The following is a 20241-nucleotide window of genomic DNA, read 5'->3' on the forward strand; positions in this document are numbered from 1 at the left end:
TTTTTTAAGCATTTTTTTTAGTCTTTTCAGAACATGCAGACATTTACAAGTAGATTTTGGGGCCATTTGAAACACTCAGAATTAAAACAAATAAATTAAAACTGGCACAAAATAAACCATTTTTATCAGTAGTACTTTTTTTAACCATTTCATACAAATTATCATTAGATTTAAGATATTTTTGTTTGGTGGGCTGAAAGGAAAAGCCTGACTGGACGCATGTTGCCCGTGGGCCAGACTTTACCCACTCCTGCTCTAGTAGATTATTTTTCTCATTTTAAGTAGGCATGGGCTAGTCGTGATGCCTGTTATCAGTATCAGTGCTGATACCAGCATGGGGGCTCATACCTGCATGAGAAAAAACCTTTGGTTACAGATAGAAGTGTCTATTGTGTTAGTATTGAGTCGTATTTTCTATTCGAGATTTGGGTATTGGTATCTGTGTTATATAGAACATCCTTGATTTTTAATATTATGTCTTAGTTTAATTACATTTGATCTAATGTTTGAGGGCCATGGAGATTTAGATTTAATATTACAATAACAGTACGTTGGAGACAGAGCAAAATATGAACAGCAAACTTAGTTTGAACACCACTGATATAATCCCTTTGTTGGTTGGAAAAAGGCCACATCAGCACAACAAGTTTTAAAACAAGAGAAAAGTTTACTCTCAGCAGACTTTAACGACAAACTAGCGGCCTAATTAAAGGGGCGGGAGCAAAGCAAGGCATGAAATATGAATAAGCTGCCCACCGCCCGGCGCCGTGTGAGACGGTCCACGCGGCCTCTTGCTTTTGAATGTTTAATAAGAACATGGCGCTAAACGCGGAAAACGAGGACAGAATCCTGCCAACGGGAGCGCGAAACAGCCTGCGGAGGGACACTGTTAACGTGTCAACGGCATTTGGAGTTGGGCGGCACAACAGGCAAAGTGTAGCATCTCCTCACCACCGGTTGTAATTCTGACTAAAGCCGGCGTTACGGTTCCCTGTGCGCGGATTCGCCGAATATGAAAACATCAGCATATGGCCACCGACAGCACCCGGGCTAAAGAGTCAATTTCCCACAAGAAAGATTGGGACGGGGGTGACATTCGCTTCGGTAGCGCCTCCCTTCCCTCTCTTCCCGGCGGAGAGACGTGACCAAAGGAAATGGAGGTGAGGAAGAAGGACAGATGGCGAGACGTATGGAAAAAAAAGGAGGCCTGTTGGACACCTCATATTTTCTCTTGCCAGAGGGTCGCATCGCGGACGACGAGGACTTGACAAAGAGTTTCGTGCGGCGAACAGGAAGGCGAAATCTGTCTGTCAGCTGCCAAAAGCTTTCCGACTGAGCTCGGGTCCTGGGAGCGCTCTTAGAAAACCCGCTGTTCAACACCCATGAATTAAAGTCTTTACTGCCTTGCTTAAAATGAGCACTTTCTGGCCATGCTGCCAGTGTGTGTGTCTGTGTGTCAGCAGATGGGACGCAATATGGACACCTACACCCGGACAGATGTGACAAAGCACATAACATGAGCCAGGAGAGGACGGAGAAGCTCAGTAACATCTGGACCTGTGGCAACCTTCACCACGAGCTGACTTAAAAGGCCTGCATTCCGACTTTGGCCCTTAGGTCCAGATTTAAATATTAAAAGTGACATGCTATGGAAAATCTAATTTTCATGAGGCACTGCTGCCCCTCAGTCTGGAAATACAGCATTTGACTCTGAATGTTCTCCAAACGCTTGTGCGACATTTTATTGAAGGTCATTCTTGACCTCATAATGGAGGAAAAACAAGAAAAACAATGAAAGAAAGAAACAAAGGAAAAAAGGTAGATAGAGAACAAAAAGAAAAAAGTAACAGCTAGGAAAAAAATAAACACAATGAGCTTCTCTCATTTTCAACATTCAGTTCGACCGTCTGCACAGTCCATTTGACTTTGACACGCCTGTTGTACATGGCTGTATATGCAGTGATACATTTCAATATTCCAATACTTTCCAGTTTCCTTGCAGTGATCCCTTCTTGTGGCGTTTCCATCCCCTGTCGGCTGTTTTGAATGACAGATGAAGTGTCCCTCTTCCCCAGTGAGACCTGTCAATCACTCGCTCTGTGGAGTAGAGGAGAGGAGGCCCAGCCCAACATGGGCCTGTCATGGCCTGCTGCACAAGGAAACGTTCCCACCGCTCCCGCTCGAGGATGGACTCTGGGCCTGCTGTGAGAAAATGCAACGATTCCCCGTTAAAAGGCGGGACGAAGCCAGAGCAAGCTCAAAAATCTTGAAATGTGAAAGATAACATTAGCAGTGTTAGTCAGGTCAAGTGAAATTGAGGGCACACATTCTTAAAAATGTTATTTCTTTACATTCAACGGGAAGACTTTCAAGCCATGCTCATAACAAAATTTAAAGACTCTCACCGTGTTATTGAAAGCGGTCAGACGGCTGCTACTTTACAGAAGTTTGCCAAGGATTTGGGAGAAATGTGGAACAAAACCATTCAAGGCACATGCATTTGTATAGCCCTTAATCACAAATTTTCTCAAAGGACTGCACAGGTTACAATTACACCATCTCCTCATCTTAAACCAACATGCCTGCAGACTTCTTGGCTCTTGGAGTCACAAGTAGGTCAGCATTTTCCGAGTGTAGGCTCCGTGTAGGGAAATAGGGAAAAATTATAGAGAGATAAGAGGAAGCAAATCCTTCGAACATTTGTATGTTAGTAAGAGAACCCTAAAGTCACATCTCACGCGGACTGGAAGCCAGTGCGAGTTAGCTAATATAGGAGTGATATGGTCAAACTTTCTTGCCTTTTGATATTTTGAACCAGCTGCAAACTTTCAATGCTAAACATCGAGGGACCAGAAAGCAATAAATTACAGTAATCAAGCCGACATGTATAAACGCATAGATTATAATCTCAGCATCTGATTGCGACGGCATTGGGCGAATCTTCGGAATATTAATGGTAATATTATCACATGTAACTGAAACGACAGATTAAGATCAAATATTTAGACCTAGATTTTTGACCGAGTCACTACGGGTTTTACTAAATTTGTCGAGGTTTAGAGCAGTGTTTGAGAACAAATCACGACAATGAGCTGAATCAACAACAAACATGTCAGTTTTTTTCTGCTCTATAATGCCAACAACTATGTGACATCCATCTTTGTATCTCAGTAAGGGAGGCATCCAAAATTTTACAACTTAACTGGGCAGTTTTCTCCAGTGACAGATACAGTTGAGTGTCATCTGGTTAGCAATTAAATGTAACATTATACTTGCAGATAATATAACTGAGCGGAAGTATATAAATACTAAAAAGTAGGGGGCCAAGTCCAGAGCCCTGTGGACGCCACAGGGGACATCAAAATGTACAGAGGTCAGATTGCTGTTAACACATTGTGTCCCGTCTGACAGATAGTACCTAAACCACGAGAGTGCGGTTCCTGAGATACCCATCCAGACGAACAAGTAATATGTTGTGGTCTGCAGTATCAAAAGCAACACTGAGATCCAGCAACATTAGCATTGACAAGGAGCTGGAATCTATTGCTAAGAGGAGATCGTTTGTTACATAAACCAGGGCTGTCTCAGTAGTGTTTTGCTTTAAATGCCGACTGGACAGTTTAAAAGAGATGATTTTCCAACATAAAGTCGTTCAGCTGCTGTGCAACAACCTTTTCAAGTATTCTTTTTTAAATGGTAGATTTGACACTGGCCCTTAATTGCATAGGCTTTCCGGATCAAGACTAGGTCGCTTAAGCATGGGTTTGATGACAGCAGACATGAAGGCTAGCGGAACAATACACAAAGGGAGTGATATATCAATAATATTTAAAACTGAAGGTCCTAATATCCTAAACAGATCTTTCACCAGTGAAGCCAGAAATCGGTAAAGCAGACAAGTAGTTTAATTGGTCCTACTGACCATTTGAGTAAGACTATTAAGGAACAGATCACCAAAACAGGAAAACATTTCTGAACACCCGCTGAATCTGACGTGATCCAAAACTTCCAATCTTTAAGATAGGACAAAGTTGCAGAATGTCCATGTAAAATTTCATTCTGAATTAGTTGAATCATTTAATAAAATATGCCATGAAGTCATGGGCAGAATAGGTAGAACTGTTAGGGTTTAGTTGCTGTCCAGTAAGTGTCACCATTGTGTCCGACAAAAATTTCGCATTATTTTTTTGTACATCAGTAATCTTAGAGAAAAACAATGCTTTAGCTGAGGCAAGAGCTACTTTATAATTCAGCAAGCGGTCACACCAGGCTAGTCGGGAAACCTCAAGCTTTGCAGTGTGTAATTTTCGTTCAAGTTTCCTGCAACCTTACTTGAGTGACCTGGTTTCTTCAGTAAACCAAGGCGTATGCTTCTTTGGCCGAAATTTAAAGCTAAGATCAAAAAACGTTCTTGGAGACAAAGTGTTTCTCTTGCTGGTATTAAAAAAAAAAAAAAACAATCACACTCATGAGCGGTAACTCAATTACACTTAAGCAGCACATTTCCATATTAAAACAAACAAAAGCTCATTAAGCAACTTGTGCAACAGAACAAGGAGTTTCTATTCCGCGTGTTGGTTTAAACTTGTACTGATGAGTTTTTCAGTCAATCAAAAGCAGAAATGTATTTAGCGACTATGCTTGGTAGGGAAGTACTAATACCAGTACCCGTAAACTTACGATACAACCAATAACTGTATGTGTATGAGATGTCCTATTCTTTGAGGTTTTACAATATTAGACTAGACATTGGAAATTTTAGAATTGCAATTAATGTCTTGCTAATTATGAAAAAAAAAATATTATACTGGGTTATCTATATCCATGTTGCGGGGAAATATTCTTTGTGTAAAAAACAAAAACAATAGACATATAATGAGTTAACTAATCCTAAAGGTATTGTTTTGAAAAGAAATAACACTATTGGACATTCTGAGCGCACATAAATGTAAATAAAGGCACAAAGGGGGAAGAAATTATATGCTATAATTTTATTCTTGTCAACTTTTTGGGACGATTTACAATCAGTGCAAATGAGTCAAATTGTATAGTTTTACATACTGTAGGGTCTGGGCTATGGGTTTAATTAGTGACATAATTGTCTGCCATTTTGCTGCATCGTAAACCCAAAAACTCAAAAAGGCTTGGCAAAAAAATGAGAAGAAAATGCTGCGTTTTGGACACTGTGAATCTTCGTGTTTTGTATGCTTCCTTGTGCTTTTTAGCACTCATTTCTGGTTGCACCACATCGTAGAGCGACATCTAGTGGTCAAATAATACACACCGTCCATTTGAAAATGGAGATATGTCATTTGGAAAAAAGCAGCAGAGATATGAGAAATTTGGTGTGTCTCCATTATTTACTTCTCTCAGGCAATGTTCCCTCTAAGCCGCTCGCGTGCGCAATCGCGCACATTCTCAGCGCACAAGAAAATCTATCCAGCGCAATGTTCCCTCTAAGCTGTGAGTGTGCGCAATTGTGCACTACCCAGAGCTTTTCTGCGCACAAGGAAATCTAGCCAGGTCACAAAAATCAGGGCCCGAAATTGCTAATTAAGAAGCGAATTAGGTCAAAGTTACAGTGCATGAAGGTAAAAATACACGGGTTCCCCTGACGTTGTGTTCTAAATGCGGTATTTTGAAGTCAAGGTCGAAGTTGAGTAAAGTCAGTAGAGTTTTTCGAGAACCGGCTTCTTCGGCTCGGCTCACTAAAAGGTGTTGGCTCTTTCGGGTCCTAAACGGCTCTTCAGGTTGTTTTTGCTTCTTTCATCCCTATTTGACCAAATATTATGTAAAATTATGCACAAAATGACTTAAAGGAAGGGGGAATAGAACGAAAAAAGAAAAAAATCCAAAATGAAAAAGAAGTGAAAAGCTGAGAAAAGCAGTGACAAAAGGAAGAGATAAAAGAAGGAAAAATTCAGAAAAAAGCCAGAAAAAAAGAAAAGAAAGAAACAAGAAAAAAGTAACAGCTAGGAAAAAAAACACAATGAGATTTTTTAAAGAAAAAAAAATAGAAAAAAAAGGGAAAAAGAAAAAGTTTGTGTTGCATTCAAATAATTTCTGATTATACCAAGTCAATCTTGTTGCCAACATTGTACTTTCACTAAAAAATGTGATTAAATACACTTGTGTATCGTGCAACCGACTAAATAAGCCCCCAAATATGTTAGTATTATGCGACAAAAGATTAAAAAAAAGAAATGGAAATCTTGTGAAAGAATTGTTGTAAAAACAAATGAAGTTTGTAGGCCGCTTTGCAATCGTACATCAGTCAATTCATTCAAAAGTGAAAAATAATTTTGCATAGCCGAAAACGCAGCAAAATTTAACTTGATGTCAAGTTTTGGACATGTTTGATAATGATTTGGTTGCCACACTTGGGGTTGCTGTTGCTCACTGTTGTTTCAAACGTTGCTCACCGACTTTGTGTGAACGCTCAGACCCGTGGAAAATTAGAGGGAACATTGCTCTTAGGTATTGCAAAGGTATCTGATTCCAAACTGTTTCTGTAGACGCAATTAGTAAAATCCTTTTTTCTCCTCCTCACACGACCCTTTTGCCAATTTTTTAAACCCAATGCAGACAAAAGTTTGCCCACCACTGGTATGTAGTCATGTTCCAATCAGTGTTGGTGGGGTAATAAAAACAGTAATTAGTTACAGTTACTAATTGCTTAATTTAAAATGTAACTGTTATCCCGTAGATTACTGACACCAAAAGGTAGTGGGTTACTACGAAAGTAGATATCTAGTTACAAATTACCGTATATACTTCCAGAGAAGCCAACCCCCTAGAACTGCTTAAAACATCCAGATAATAAAGAAATGTGTACACCAACCTGTGGAAGCAGTGAACTATTCATCTTTCTTGTGCAATCTTGAAGGTTTGCAAATCAACACTTTGCCGAGACATCCATTTTGTTTCTGGGCTTCAAACAACTTAAAGATCTTCTGCATTTCTGTGTCTGGTCCGAGACCTTTTCTTTTATCTCCAGTCATGTCATGATTCGCCTATTGCCCTCACCTGTGCCCGCTCGTTTGGCTCCAGCTGCTGCTCGTTTCCTGATTGGTTCCTCTCCTATTTAAACTCGTCTATTCTCATTCACTCCTGGTCGGTCTGTCAGAGAACTTCGGCACTTGCAAGGCAAGCATTTTTTGACTCTGGCTACCGTTTTGTTCCCGACCTGTCCTGTATCCTGTATCTAATTCCATTTCCTGTATCGATCCCTGATCCAAGCTCCGTTCTCCTGTCCCAGCTACCCGTATCCTGATTCCGTTTCCTGTATCAGAACCCGATCCAAGCTCCGTTCTCCTTTGCCAGCTACCCGTATCCTGATTCCGTTTCCTGTATCGATCCCCGATCCAAGCTCCGCTCTCCTGTCCTAGCTACACGTATCCAGATTCTGTTTCCTGTATCGATCCCCGATCCAAGCTCCGTTCTCCTTTGCCAGCTACCGTATCTTGATTCTGTTTCCTGTATCGATCCCTTAACAAAGCATTGCATGAAATGTTACGCATTTGGGTCCCCAGCTTGTACCGGTCATGACTAGTCATGTTGTATTGCAAAAATAATTTTACAAAAACGACCAAAATTCAGTACACTTTTACCATAAATTCTGTTTGATTGAGTTGTTTTTTTTCTTCCTGTATGAGCCACGCCCCATTCCCCACGCACTGCCTACCATTCGCTACTGTTGACACACTACCAAATGTGCGCACAAAAGCTGACCCCGTCGTTTGAGTATTTTATTTTATAGTTGGAAATTTGGCTTAAGTAGGGAGAATATCTGCATGAGAAGAAAATCCGTGTTCTTGCATACTGTGCTTGAGACAGTGCCACCGTTAGTGTATTCGGTTGTATCTAGTATGTATATAAAAACATGCCCACCCATGTTCAATGTTGGATTGAGGGTTGTATGTGACAATAAGATTGGTGCAAAACTATTCAGTAGTCACAAACATCGTAATTCATTTTATGTATTGTGGGTAGTGCAATAACGCTCCGTGGAAATGAAATAAAATGTTCTGCATTTATATAGCGCTTTTCAAGTCAATGACTTCCCAAAGCGCTTTACAGTGTGCTTCACATTTCCCAATAGCGGCCTTGTATTGCAGCCATGTAAGACAATAACCTGCTTATTGGGGGTATTAGGGGTTCAGTGTCTTACCCAAGGACACTTCGACATGTAACACGGACAAGCCGGGATTCAAACTGGGACTCCTTGATCCCAAGACGAGCGCTCTACCTCCTGAGCTACTGCCGCCGTGGGGTAACGACTGTTGAGAAATTGAGTATTACAGTACTTGTTACTAGAAAAGGTAGTTGCGTTCCAGGAACGTCTAGTAGCCCCAGCAAAAACATCAAACACAAGTGCACCGGATTGACTGCTGCCCATTCGTTCTCAAGAATCCTACAAAGAACCTTCGATATGGATCGTATCTGTGTTTTTGTAAGTCCATGGAAATTTGAGCATCATCCCACACGAGAATTCGGCACATCCGGGGCTGCCGGGAAGGGGGAACCTCCCCGGCTTGCTGCTGCGGCCTCTTTGAATAATTAGTGATGTGTGTCAATATTGCGGGCCCATAGTAACCATATGGTGGGTGCGGGCAGACAGGCCATTGTTAGGAGCCATGAAATATTGTGTATCCCTCTGAGGACTGGAGCCAACGAAGGGAGGAAGTGTTGTCGGGACTGACAGGGACATTGTGCGCCTGAATGGGTCGGCCCTCGGTGGCAGAGAGTACCGCGGACCCAGACAGAAAGTCTTGACCCTGGCGAGAAAAGCCCGATTAGGCATGGTGCAACACGGGAGGGGCAAGGGGGAGGCTTCTTGCCTTCATCTGCCTCCGCCTCTCTCTTCCACCCTGCTCATTGGCATACAACTAGGCCCACTAAACTTTGTCTTTTGACTGCAAACATAAAAACCCTCATATATTCATGTCAGCCAGCACAGTCAGACATGGGAAAGGTTTTGGCAAGCAAACCGTGCTGGGAAATGACCTCAAAAAAATTATGTATACACCTTTGACTGTACTAGTGCTGTTGTTTTGAGTGTTCTAGAAGTGGAATAATTGGTGACAACTCAAGTTTAAAAAAATAAAAATAAATAAAATGTCTTGTTATTATGGTAGATAATTTTGCTGTTTCAAGTATTGTCTTTCATATGTTAAAGCAGAGATGCCAATCTCTGCTTGGCTCTGGGGCCGGATCCAGACTTTCTGTTCTGACGCGGGACAGATCAGGAATAGAGTGTTCGATCATAATTCAAGGCTTTGTTTTTCAGTATTATGGTTGATTATTTATCCTAGTAGAAGTAATCTACCCTAAACATTATAATGAAAGATGACAGGGGCTATTTTACGAAACACAACACATTTATTCAAAAAGTATTGGGGAAAATATTCTCATGTTTGGCACTTTAACTCTTTTATTTTAACAGGCGAGTGAATGCAGTTTTACACTTGAACCAACTCACCACTGTATACAAACTCAACACTGCCCTCTAGCATCCAGAGAGAGTATTTGATATGTATTTTTTTTTAAATCATAACTTTTGATTGAAATGACCTAAAGACAAGCTTCTTTTTTTGACATTGAAATTTATGGCTGGCCGAATTAAATCATCCAATTGTAATTCAGTTTTGAAAAGTATATAAAAGAAAAAAAATTGTCAACCTTTAAAAAGTATATATACTGATGATGGTAGATGGTACCAGTCTAATACGAAACATTTGTTGGGACTTAAATCAATTTCTTTAAAGTAAAAAAATATTGATTTGAATAATTCATATTTTGGCTTTTGAAAACGTTTCTTAAACATTTTTAAACACTCGCAGGTCATTGATACTTATTCAACATGGCATGAGCCTCACATAGTGGGAGCTGACATAATAGTCTGCCATCTTGCTTCTATGTTTTGTGTGGTAAGAAAAAGCAGACTGTGTCCATAGTTTGTATTAATTCTCTTGCTTTTTAGCCCTCATTTTTAGTTGCACGACACAAATAAATGAAACATATAGTGGTTGAATTATACACACTGTCCCTTTAAGATTGTTCTAAATGTTTGCCTGATTTTTTGCATTGTGGACCTGCAAGTATTGAGGGGAAAAAATGACATAATAAGGGAAAAATATAAATTCTGTTTTTTTTTGTTCTTTTCTGTATTTATTTTCCTTGTAGTGTCCAGAACAATCCACTTAAATAATACATGAAAAAACATCCTAAGATTGAAAATTAAATTCAGTAAAAGAGGACTAAAAAGGTAAATGAGCCAATGTAGGTGTATTCTACAGTAAATGCACACATTTTAGATGAGTTTTAACCCATTTGCTACCATCACCATACTTAAAAGAATCAACGTACAGTATTTAACACCATGCAGTCTTGCACTAAGTCATGTTTATTTGTTTAGCCCTTAATCACAAGAAATCTCAAAGAGCTGTACAGCCAACAGACTATTAATACACCTTCCCCTGATCTAAAATTTACATGAGGGCAAGGAAAAACTCAAAACCTCATCATGAGGTCAAACAAGAAACCTTAAGAAAGGACTTACTTTAGATACTTCTTCTATCAATCATCTAAACACATTTTCATGTCTTATCTAATTATAACAGTAATTTATTAGTCCATTTAGAAATGGTTTGAACCACAATATAAATTTTACAGTTTCTGAGAGATTTTTTTCCATCTATTTCCTCCTTACTTTCTAACAACAATACAATTTGTAAAACCTACAATAAATACGTATTTTCTCCTGTAAATCTGCAATATATTGTGGCAAGTCTACCGATGTTGGACTTCTGCACCCAGGCCAAAAAGAAAAAAAACATCTCTTCAGTCAGCTTAGAGCCAACTACATATTCCACCATGGCGCTAATAGTTTTGATCAAAGCTAACCATGCTAATTAAAAGCGCTGTGTCGATCACAGATTGGAAATGATGCTCTAACATTCGGCGCATGGCCGTGGCACAATCAGACTCGGAGCAATCAGTTCAGAGGTAATAGACGCTGGCCAACATTAGCCGGCAACATTAGCAAGCTGCTCCACTCCGCAAATATCCAACTCGGCAAACATATCAACCCTATACAACTCTTAAAATGCTAATTGCCGTATTTGCAGACACTAAAGAAAAGTTAGCCACCATATTTTTGCAAATTGTACCAATTTATTTAGTCAACTGCAGATGGGTGGGGGCGCTTGGTCCATTTTTGGAAAAAATAATAAACAAAAGTACCTTTGTGTTGCAGTTTATGTCGAGTGAATGTGGAGTTCAATTTTTGAAAATAAAAATAACAAGGGACGATTACATGCCGAACAACAAATGTGCAAATGCCAAATTATTAGTCTTACTGTGGAACAATTAAAAGGTTCAATTTATGGGAAAAGGCAACATTCGGAAGAAATCTGATAACAGTCAACAATACATGACACAAGATTCTGGAGCAATCTGAAGTCAGAGTCCCATGCATGGATGCACCCAACAGTTAGAGCAGGGGCCTTCACCAAGGTGCCCAAGGATCTGTTCCGAAAACAGCTCACCAGTGCTTGCTATTCTTTAGTAAAATTATTTTTTTAGTGGTTGTCTGAGTCTAATTTAAAGATAATAATCATAATAATAATTTGAACATTGTATTTCGAAGCACCTCTCAGGACACCCAAGGTCCCTGTACATATGAGTAGGACACAACAATAAACGAAGAGTAAAACAAGCAAGTAATAAATAGCCAATAAAACACATTATAGTTAGGGGGGGGGGGGGGGGGGGCATATGGTCAGGAATAGGCAAGTCTGAAGAGGTAAGTTTTGAGTCCAGATTTGAAGGTGGATAGGGTCGCAGAATTTCGGATGTCAGGCGGCATTGAGCTCCAGAGCTGGGGGGCAGAGTGGCTGAAAGCTCTGGTCCCCATTTAACCCTATTTCCAATTATTAACCTGGTAATAATATTATATGTTGTTATTATACAAATGCATATCAAAATGGGTGCCCTTTGAGCTAAAAGATATCAAAAAGTAGCTCTCGGCTTGAAAAAAGGTTTGTGTAGAGAAGGGGCGGGTAACCCTTTTGACCCAATGAGCCATAAATATTTTGGGGGGGGGTTTCACCATAAATTTTAAGACAAAATTTAACAAAACCGCCAAATTCGCTCTCCCAACAAAAGCTAATTCTTCTGCACATTTTATTTCACTGTGTGATGTTTAATGATTTGACTAAATTTATGAAATAATAATTACGCTAGGGCCTGTGTCCCATATCAATATAAATATGCTGCTTAAATTTCTTCTCCTCCTTAATGTTACGTAAGAGTGTTGAGGCTCATTTAGACTTATATTTGTCCTTAATAATGGTTTCGAAACAATGAGCACTTCTTTTGTTAAAATACCACCAAATACTGCAGGAGAGGATAATAACATATTTACCTTCAGTGCAGACGGAGCTGGGCACAGAGGAGAAGGAGTTGGTATAGCTTCGCCCATTCATTCCGCTCACCCAATAAAATTGCTCTAGATGCTTTGCTAGGGCTTTTGGGTAAAAAAAAGTTTGTTTTGGGTTAAAGTTTGTTCTGTGGCTTTGTGCCATACAGTATCTCAACATTGAACATAGATTGTTAAATGAGCTTCCATGTAAAGGATTATTTAGCAATATACAGCCACATTGCGACCTGTTGCTATGACACCTTGACTGTAAACTGTTATGTGTCTCATTCAAATTGAACCGGACTATTGTACTGTCAATACCAGTTCGACATGGCAAGTACAACGGAATGGCCCTTTAGAAATAGCCGCCCCGTAACTATGAAAACCTAATCAGCTTTAACTTTGATGCCAGGTCCTTAGCTTGGCCTTTTGGCTTTGATGCTAGTTCCTTAGCTTGGCCTTTTAGCTTTGATTTTTGCATTCCGGAGATGGAATAAGAGCTTGCTCTGTCCACTCCACGCATCGGCCTGGTATTGCAGTACCTCCGGGAACGGTGCATTCGCAATGATCGCAACAAGGCTTTAGGGCTAGGACCTTAGCTTGGCCTTTTGGCTGAGAGTAAGTGTCCCGGCTCCTAGGCTTTGTAGCGTATTATGAACTGACCGATAACGGATAATGAAAAATGAATAACGAAGATAGATAAATAACCCTTAAAAACCCCAAACCCCTTTGACCCCTGATGTAGAGTAATAAGTGCCGTGTGATATACCATACATGAGAAAACAGCTGTGGTTGTTGAACTGAGTACTTTATACTCAATACCAAGGCTTGATTTTTGAACCGTGTACTTATGTTCAGTTGATTTTTGCATTTGGGAGATGGAATATGAGCTTGCTCTGCCCACTCCACACATCGGCCTGGTATTGTAGTACCTCTGGGTACAATGCATTCGCACTGATCGCTGCTTGGCCCTGTGGCTAGGACCTTGACTCAGCCTCTGGGCTTATAGCAAGTGTTACGGCCTCTTGACTTTGTAGTGTATTATAATTTGACCGATAACGGATATTGGATCATTGATAAAGAGCAATTAATTTAATCCACAGAGCACGGAGTGTAAATGTTATTCATTCCCAATACTACAAAGTGCGGCACACCCCATTGCAATCACTTATAGAGGCACACCACATCGTAGAGTATTCACTTATAGAGGATGGCGTGATGTGCATTGAGGTTCATGTTTATGTGAGAAACTGTCAAATTTGCAAATTAATTCACATTTTATTGGCAGAGCAAGAATGCAATATTTAAACTGTAGCATAAAAAGGTGTTCTATTGTTTTACCCTATAAACGAAGTCTATGTGCTGCTCCATTTTAAATAAAAGTATCAATAGATATGTGTTCCTCCATTATAATAATAATAATAATAATAATAATTTCCTTTGTATTGTCATTCTTTGTAACAATGTACACAGAACGAAATGTCGATACACCTGACCCGTTGTAGCGAGTCGATGCAGCCGCAGCCAGAGGGCGCCGCCATTATACCAATTAGGTATGTCTCGGTCGAGGCGCGAACCAGTGACCTCCCAGTCTCAAAGCGGGCACACTACCATCTAGGCTACTGAGGAATAAATGTCCATGAAACAAGAAATAAAAATCGGATTACTTGACTCGCTGTTAGCTTGCTAATACTATTAATAAGATGTAAACTAAGATGTACGCCAAATCAGAATCCTTGGTCACACTATTGCTCTCTGCCACGAGGCAAGAAAATTGTTTGCCTAACTCTGCACCTGCAGACTCTCAGCATAGTAATATGTTACAAACTGATTATTTGGAATAAAAGCGTCAATAGATAATCAATCCTCCATAATTTAAAAAAGGACATGCAACAAGAAATAAACTGGATGGCTTAACTCACTGTTATCTTGTTAACACTATCACTACCAGGGGCTGAGGTGTGCGAAAAATCAGAGTCCTTGGTCACATTACTGCCCTCTACCATGAGGCAAGAGTATTGCATGCCACACTTCGGATCTGGACATGTTTAGCACAGTAATACATTTAATACTTATTGGACTAATAATATTCATAATAAAATTGAATTGAATTGTCTTTATTGTCCTTGATATCAATGTTGCAAAACATAGTATGCAACGCAATTAGACATGACACTTTAGGGTAAACATTCAAAGGGATAAAGAGGCTAAATATTTTCAAAGTAGTAGTGCAGCAGTTAACACATTCACCTAACACTTAAAAGGTTACCTGTTCTAGATCGGTAAGAAACATTTGTTAGCTCGGAGAGAGATGGGCACCACTAGGCTGTACTTTGCCCATGGGTGCCCCTATAACCGTAGCGTTTAAGGGAAGTGCTTAAAGGCTGACCAAAGTTATAGTAATAGTGCAATGAAAGAAAAGTGTATCATTACACTAGTGCAATAAACTTAAGCACCTGCAAAAACCTTAAACATTCAAGTCGATTTTCACAGTTTTGCATGCTTATTTAGGGTGGTGATGGACCTGTTAGTACTTGTCTTAAGAGACCTGTAGAGCCTACCAGAGGGTAACAAGTCTCAGAGGTGGTGGTCGTTTATCATGTTGATGGCTCTGTTGCTGTATTGCAAGCTGGCAATGTCCTCTAGACTGGACAGAGAGTAGCAAACGATCTTCTAGGCTGTGTTGATTACTCTCTGAATATTTTTCCTCACCACTACCGTGCTATCAGCATACCAAATGGTGATGCCGCATGAAAAAAAATCTGTGATCTTGAAAAAGAAGATTCATAAGAACTTTAACACTGAGTAAATATGACGATCAATATACTTTTGAATGTTATATTTCCATACAGATAGGTGAGGCACAGTCTCAATTGACTCCCCTGAATGTACGTCACTGCCTATAGTACACAAACATACGAAAACCCGAAACCGTGAAGAAATTCCACGTCCCTTGGGGAGTATTCACAGCTTTGAGTAAATTGCAAAACACTGTGGCAAATTCAAGGCCGAGCAAAACAGTTTAATCACTTGCGGAGAAAATGTAACACAGATCACACAAAACTGGAAACTGTGTGGTTGATTACTAGAAAGACAGCAACATTTTGCAAAAATATTTTACTTGATAAATATGCAAAAGATTGAAATGATTGGCATCCGTTTGGTGTTTATGCCATTCATTTTGAAATGAGAAAACGTGGCTTTCTGTGTTCCAAACGGCTCATGAGTTAAATATTCAAAGAGTTCCTGTTTAGCCTGCTTTGGGTGCTCTCCCGCCATCGTGCTTGTCAACCCCGCCCCCTGCCAATTACCTCCCCGTCAGTCTGTCACACTTTGTAATACAATAAAGGCGTGCTCAATTGATGCCCGGCCCGCCTTTATACGCTTGATAAAGCACAACAATTAAGGCTCATGTCTCTTTGCTCAAGACCCTTTGATTGTGCACAATAAGGATGCCAAAAGGGCCGCCGGAGAACCAATGACAAACCCATACTGTATGGCAAGGAAATAGGGCAACAGGAAGCTTACCCTTCAGTTTATGATTAAAACTATTGAAATTAAAAAGAATCAATGTTGAAGATCATTAGGAACTATCTGAGACATGGCATATGTCAAAGTTGGTAATCCAGCTCTCGCCAGACACGCTGAAGCACATCTTGGGTAACAGTCTCCAACAGATTATTGTTTTTTTACAGTACAGTATATATACAAATTATCTGTGCATGAGTTAGTAGACGGAAATGCATATATTTATTATAAAAATTAATTGTTAATATTCATAGGATCTAAACATTTTTGAAACACCCTGGACATCATCATCATCATTATCATCAGCTGCACCGCATATCCTCAGTAGGGTCGCGGGGGTGCTGGAGCCCATCCCAGCAATCATCGGGCAGCGGGCAGGGGACACCCTGAACTGGTTGCCAGCCAATCGCAGGGCACACAGGGACAGACAACTCACTCGCTCAGTCAAACCCTAGGGACGATTTGGACCGGCCATTTCACCTGAAATGCATGTTTTTGTAATGTGGGAGGAAACCGGAGTGCCCGGAGGAAACCCACGCAAGCACGGGGAGAACATACAAACTCCGCACAGTAAGGCCGGGAGCTGGATTTGAACCCACTCAGGAGGTTCCCACGACCTCAGAACTGTGCCGCACACGCGCTAACCACTGCGCTGCCGTGCTGCCCCACCCTGAACATATTGACTATAATTTATATGAAAGCGTTTGGTAGCTTTAAGTAAAATATTAATCGAAAAAGGAAAAGAAGTACTAGAGGAAAAGAGAAAAAAAAACATAAATGCATTTGTAGTGAAAAAAATATAAGTAATATAACAGTGTCAACTTTTTGACTGAATATTCAAAGATGTGAAGATATGCATTAAACAGTGAAATAAATCAGAGGGATTGAGATTTTAAAACTGTAGGTGCCTTTAAATACTTGGAGGTTTAGATTTTGTATATATTTTACATAGCCTAAGCCTTTCCTAGAGAGAGTTGACGTATTTGTCCGCCATCTTGTTGCTACAGGTACCTGGGGGGGGGAAAATAGAAGAAAAATGGTGTGTCTCGGTCACTTTGAGAGTCCGTAGTTTGTATTCTTCCTTGTGCTTTTTAGCACTTCTTTTCAATTACACTAGCCCACGGGTGTCAAATCCGGGCCGGCATACAATTATATCCAGCCCATAAAATCATTTTACATTCATCTACTATAATGGCCCGGTAGATGACTAAGTTATTTGTTGTTAACGTTTGTTAATTGTGGAATAATATTCCTGTCTTTTTTAATTGAAATGTATGTAAAAAAAACTAATGCTTTAGTTTATTAAATAAATATTTATTCTGTCCGGCCAGCGACCAAAGGTGTGGTTTGAGTCTGGGCTCTCTTTGCAATTAAGTTTGCCACCCCTGCCGTAGACAATACAGCGATTTCTTTTCTGTTGCACCAGAAAATACAACGACATCTAGAGGCCAATTGTTCCTTTAAAAAAATGATAAGAGTAGAAATGCTATACCACAAAAACAAGACAACTAAAAATTTAACACAACTTATAATTATTTTCTCCTGTATTACTTAAAGGGGCAGTGTGTATTATTTAACGCCTCTCAGTGGTAAAAAATAAATAAATAAATAAATAAAATATTTTTTTTTAAATGGAATTCAATGATAAGCAAAAATACATGAACTAAGGGCACACAGAGACAGAAAACCCACTAACTTATTCAAACCTAGGAACAATTAACCTGACATGCATGATTTTGGAAACCCGTGAAAGCACGGAGAGAACATGCAAACTCCGTCCAGGAAAGCTGGTAGCTGGACTTGATCCTATGACCTCAGAACTTTGCTGCGGACGCGCTAACCACTCATCCGCCATGCTGCCCTATCCGGATCATGTGATGGTAAAAACATTTTGTCCAAGAATACTTATTAAATAATTCCAATTATTATTATTATTATTATATATGATAACATTATTCTATATTATATTTTTTTGCTGACATTGCAATCTGATTCCTCCTGAAAGGGGATTACATTATGTACGCCTGCTTCTCAGGGTTTCAGAGATTTAGATCAGGGGATGGTGTAATAATAGTTTGCAAGCCTTTGAGAGTTCTAGTCATTAAGGGCCACACAAAAAAACACGACTTGAGTTGACTTACAAATATTATGAATTGGAACTCGTAGGAAGTTAATGATATACATTCAAAAATGCGATGCAGCCTAAACATGTTTAGTTGCCACTGTGATACAATCTCAGAACTAAAATCATTTGAATCACATAAAAATGTTGTCCAATATATTACATTTCAATGCGCTTTATGAAAAATCTATAGTGCAAGACAAACACCCGCACCCAAAAAGAAAGAAAAAATAGACAACCGAAAAAGAATTGCCTTTTCACAGAAACGAAAGAAGTATATGTCTTTTTTCTTTTTTTTTTACTTTTGTTGAGGGATTTTCTGCTGTCAGCTCCTGAGGAGGTTGAGTTATTTCCATCTTTGACCTCAACTTGCAAACTATCACGCCCCTTCGTTTTAAGCGCTCATTCGCAAGCTCGTGTCCACCCTAGATAGATAGATCGCCACGGCAACCGTGAACTTTCCAGCCAGGGAAGAAACACAGGGTCGCAGTCTTGTGAAGAGTAAAATTACATCATTTGATGAGTCAAACCTTTTAACACACAGAAAACCGGTGGTAGACAATATTTTGTTTTTTTGGGGAGGAAAAAAGGAAAGTGAAAAGTAATTAAAATGTCGAAGCACGATTTAAGAAGTGCGGGCAATTACGGAGCAAAACACAAAAACAAGATTTCAAAGTCCCAGCAGGAAGCCAACGCCAAAATGTGGCATGCTCACTTGGTACGTTACTTTAGCTGTATTGTGTGAATCCAAGCAAAAGGAAAAACTATTCGGGAAACACCTGGACAATTTAATAGGATGAGGGACAAAAACAAAATTAAAACCTTATATTACTCAGCTCAAACATTTCCTGTATGAATATGGGTGGACAGGTGGATACATTCAAAAGGAAAGTGAGTTTGTTTTACCATTAGGAAGCGCTAAGTAATACACACTGTCCCTTTAAGTTATTTGACATTCAGATAATATCAAAAGCGCTATCTTAACATTATATGCTTGTTTTCTTTGTTTCTTATATTTTAACAGTATATTGATTGCATTTATAAATGGATTGCATATTTGAAGAAATTATTTTATCTGAAAATAGAAGTGACCATAAAAAGTTTGTTAAAGGGCTATTTATTTGAAATTCACACTTAGCTCAATACAATATACCAAATTACCGTATTTCCACAACTATAAGGCGCACAAAAGCCTTTATTTTTTTTCAAAAGCTGACCATGTGCCTTATAATACAGTGCACCTTATGTATGGATCAATATTGAGTCACAACGTCTCGCAACTAAGGCAAGCAGCCGCCGACTAGATTTTCCCCCTGTAGGCGAAGTAGTCCGCTGTGTATGCTTTGATTTATATACCGGTGTTTCATTTCCTAACCAATGCGTCAATGCAACCCCAAACCATGACATTCCCAACACCCTGCTTGACTTTAGGCACAACACAAACACAAACTCTTCACCTGGTTTCCGCCGCACATGCCTCACACCATCTGAGCCAAATCAAATTATCTTTTTCTCAACAGACCAAAGGATATCTTTCCAGTAAGCCATGGCCTTTGTTTACATACTTCTTTTTATTGTGTCAAAGTGATGTTTCTTCAGTGATGTCCATCAAACATTATAACGAAATATCTGCGGAAATGTGAGAGGTGTACTCACTTTTGTGACATACTGTATCTGCTGTTAGGTGGGGATTGCAGGGGAGAGATACATAAGGTTATTAGCAAATGCCTTGCTGTATGTTTCCATTGTTTTGCTTATCCCTTTAACATCACTGCAAGCCTTGGATCCATAGACAAATAAATACAGTACAAAAAATATAGTGATGTTTTGGTAACTCACAAAATATTTCCAAAGCACACAAGTGCCCTCTCAATATTTCTTTATATTTGAAAAATTTGTTTTTCACATTTTTGCTTCTCCCTTTAGCATCACCGCAAGCCCTGGGCGTATGGAGAATAAAAACAGTATAAAAACAGTATAAAAACAGTATTGTATCACCAAATCACATTCTTTACAATGTGCAGAAAATTCTGAACAGAACCAAAAAAGAGGACGGCATTTTGGCAGGTAGTTCAACCAATACCATGTCGTGAGGCAAGCCAATGACCGACCAGCATTTCATATGTCAACCAATAGCAGCGCGAAGACCGCAAAGTTTGATTTAATA

General features: G+C 39.6%; 1 long non-coding RNA gene and 2 pseudogenes across 1 annotated transcript; 2 read left to right on the forward strand and 1 right to left on the reverse strand.

Annotated features, from left to right (window-relative positions):
• Positions 1-1715: 1715 nt before the first annotated feature.
• Positions 1716-6988, reverse strand: LOC148353808 (uncharacterized). Its single transcript, XR_015852568.1, has 2 exons — positions 6842-6988; positions 1716-2202 (listed from the first exon to the last, which is right to left on the reverse strand). It is a non-coding gene; the product is annotated as an uncharacterized LOC148353808 (long non-coding RNA).
• Positions 6989-12840: 5852 nt separating this feature from the next.
• On the forward strand, positions 12841-12988 carry LOC148353809 (U2 spliceosomal RNA; annotated as a pseudogene).
• Positions 12989-13255: 267 nt separating this feature from the next.
• On the forward strand, positions 13256-13378 carry LOC148353810 (U2 spliceosomal RNA; annotated as a pseudogene).
• Positions 13379-20241: the final 6863 nt, after the last annotated feature.

The sequence above is a fragment of the Urocampus carinirostris genome, chromosome 13 (genome assembly GCF_059441175.1).
Source record: "Urocampus carinirostris isolate Australia breed hairy pipefish chromosome 13, RoL_Ucar_1.0, whole genome shotgun sequence".
Taxonomy (NCBI): domain Eukaryota; kingdom Metazoa; phylum Chordata; class Actinopteri; order Syngnathiformes; family Syngnathidae; genus Urocampus; species Urocampus carinirostris.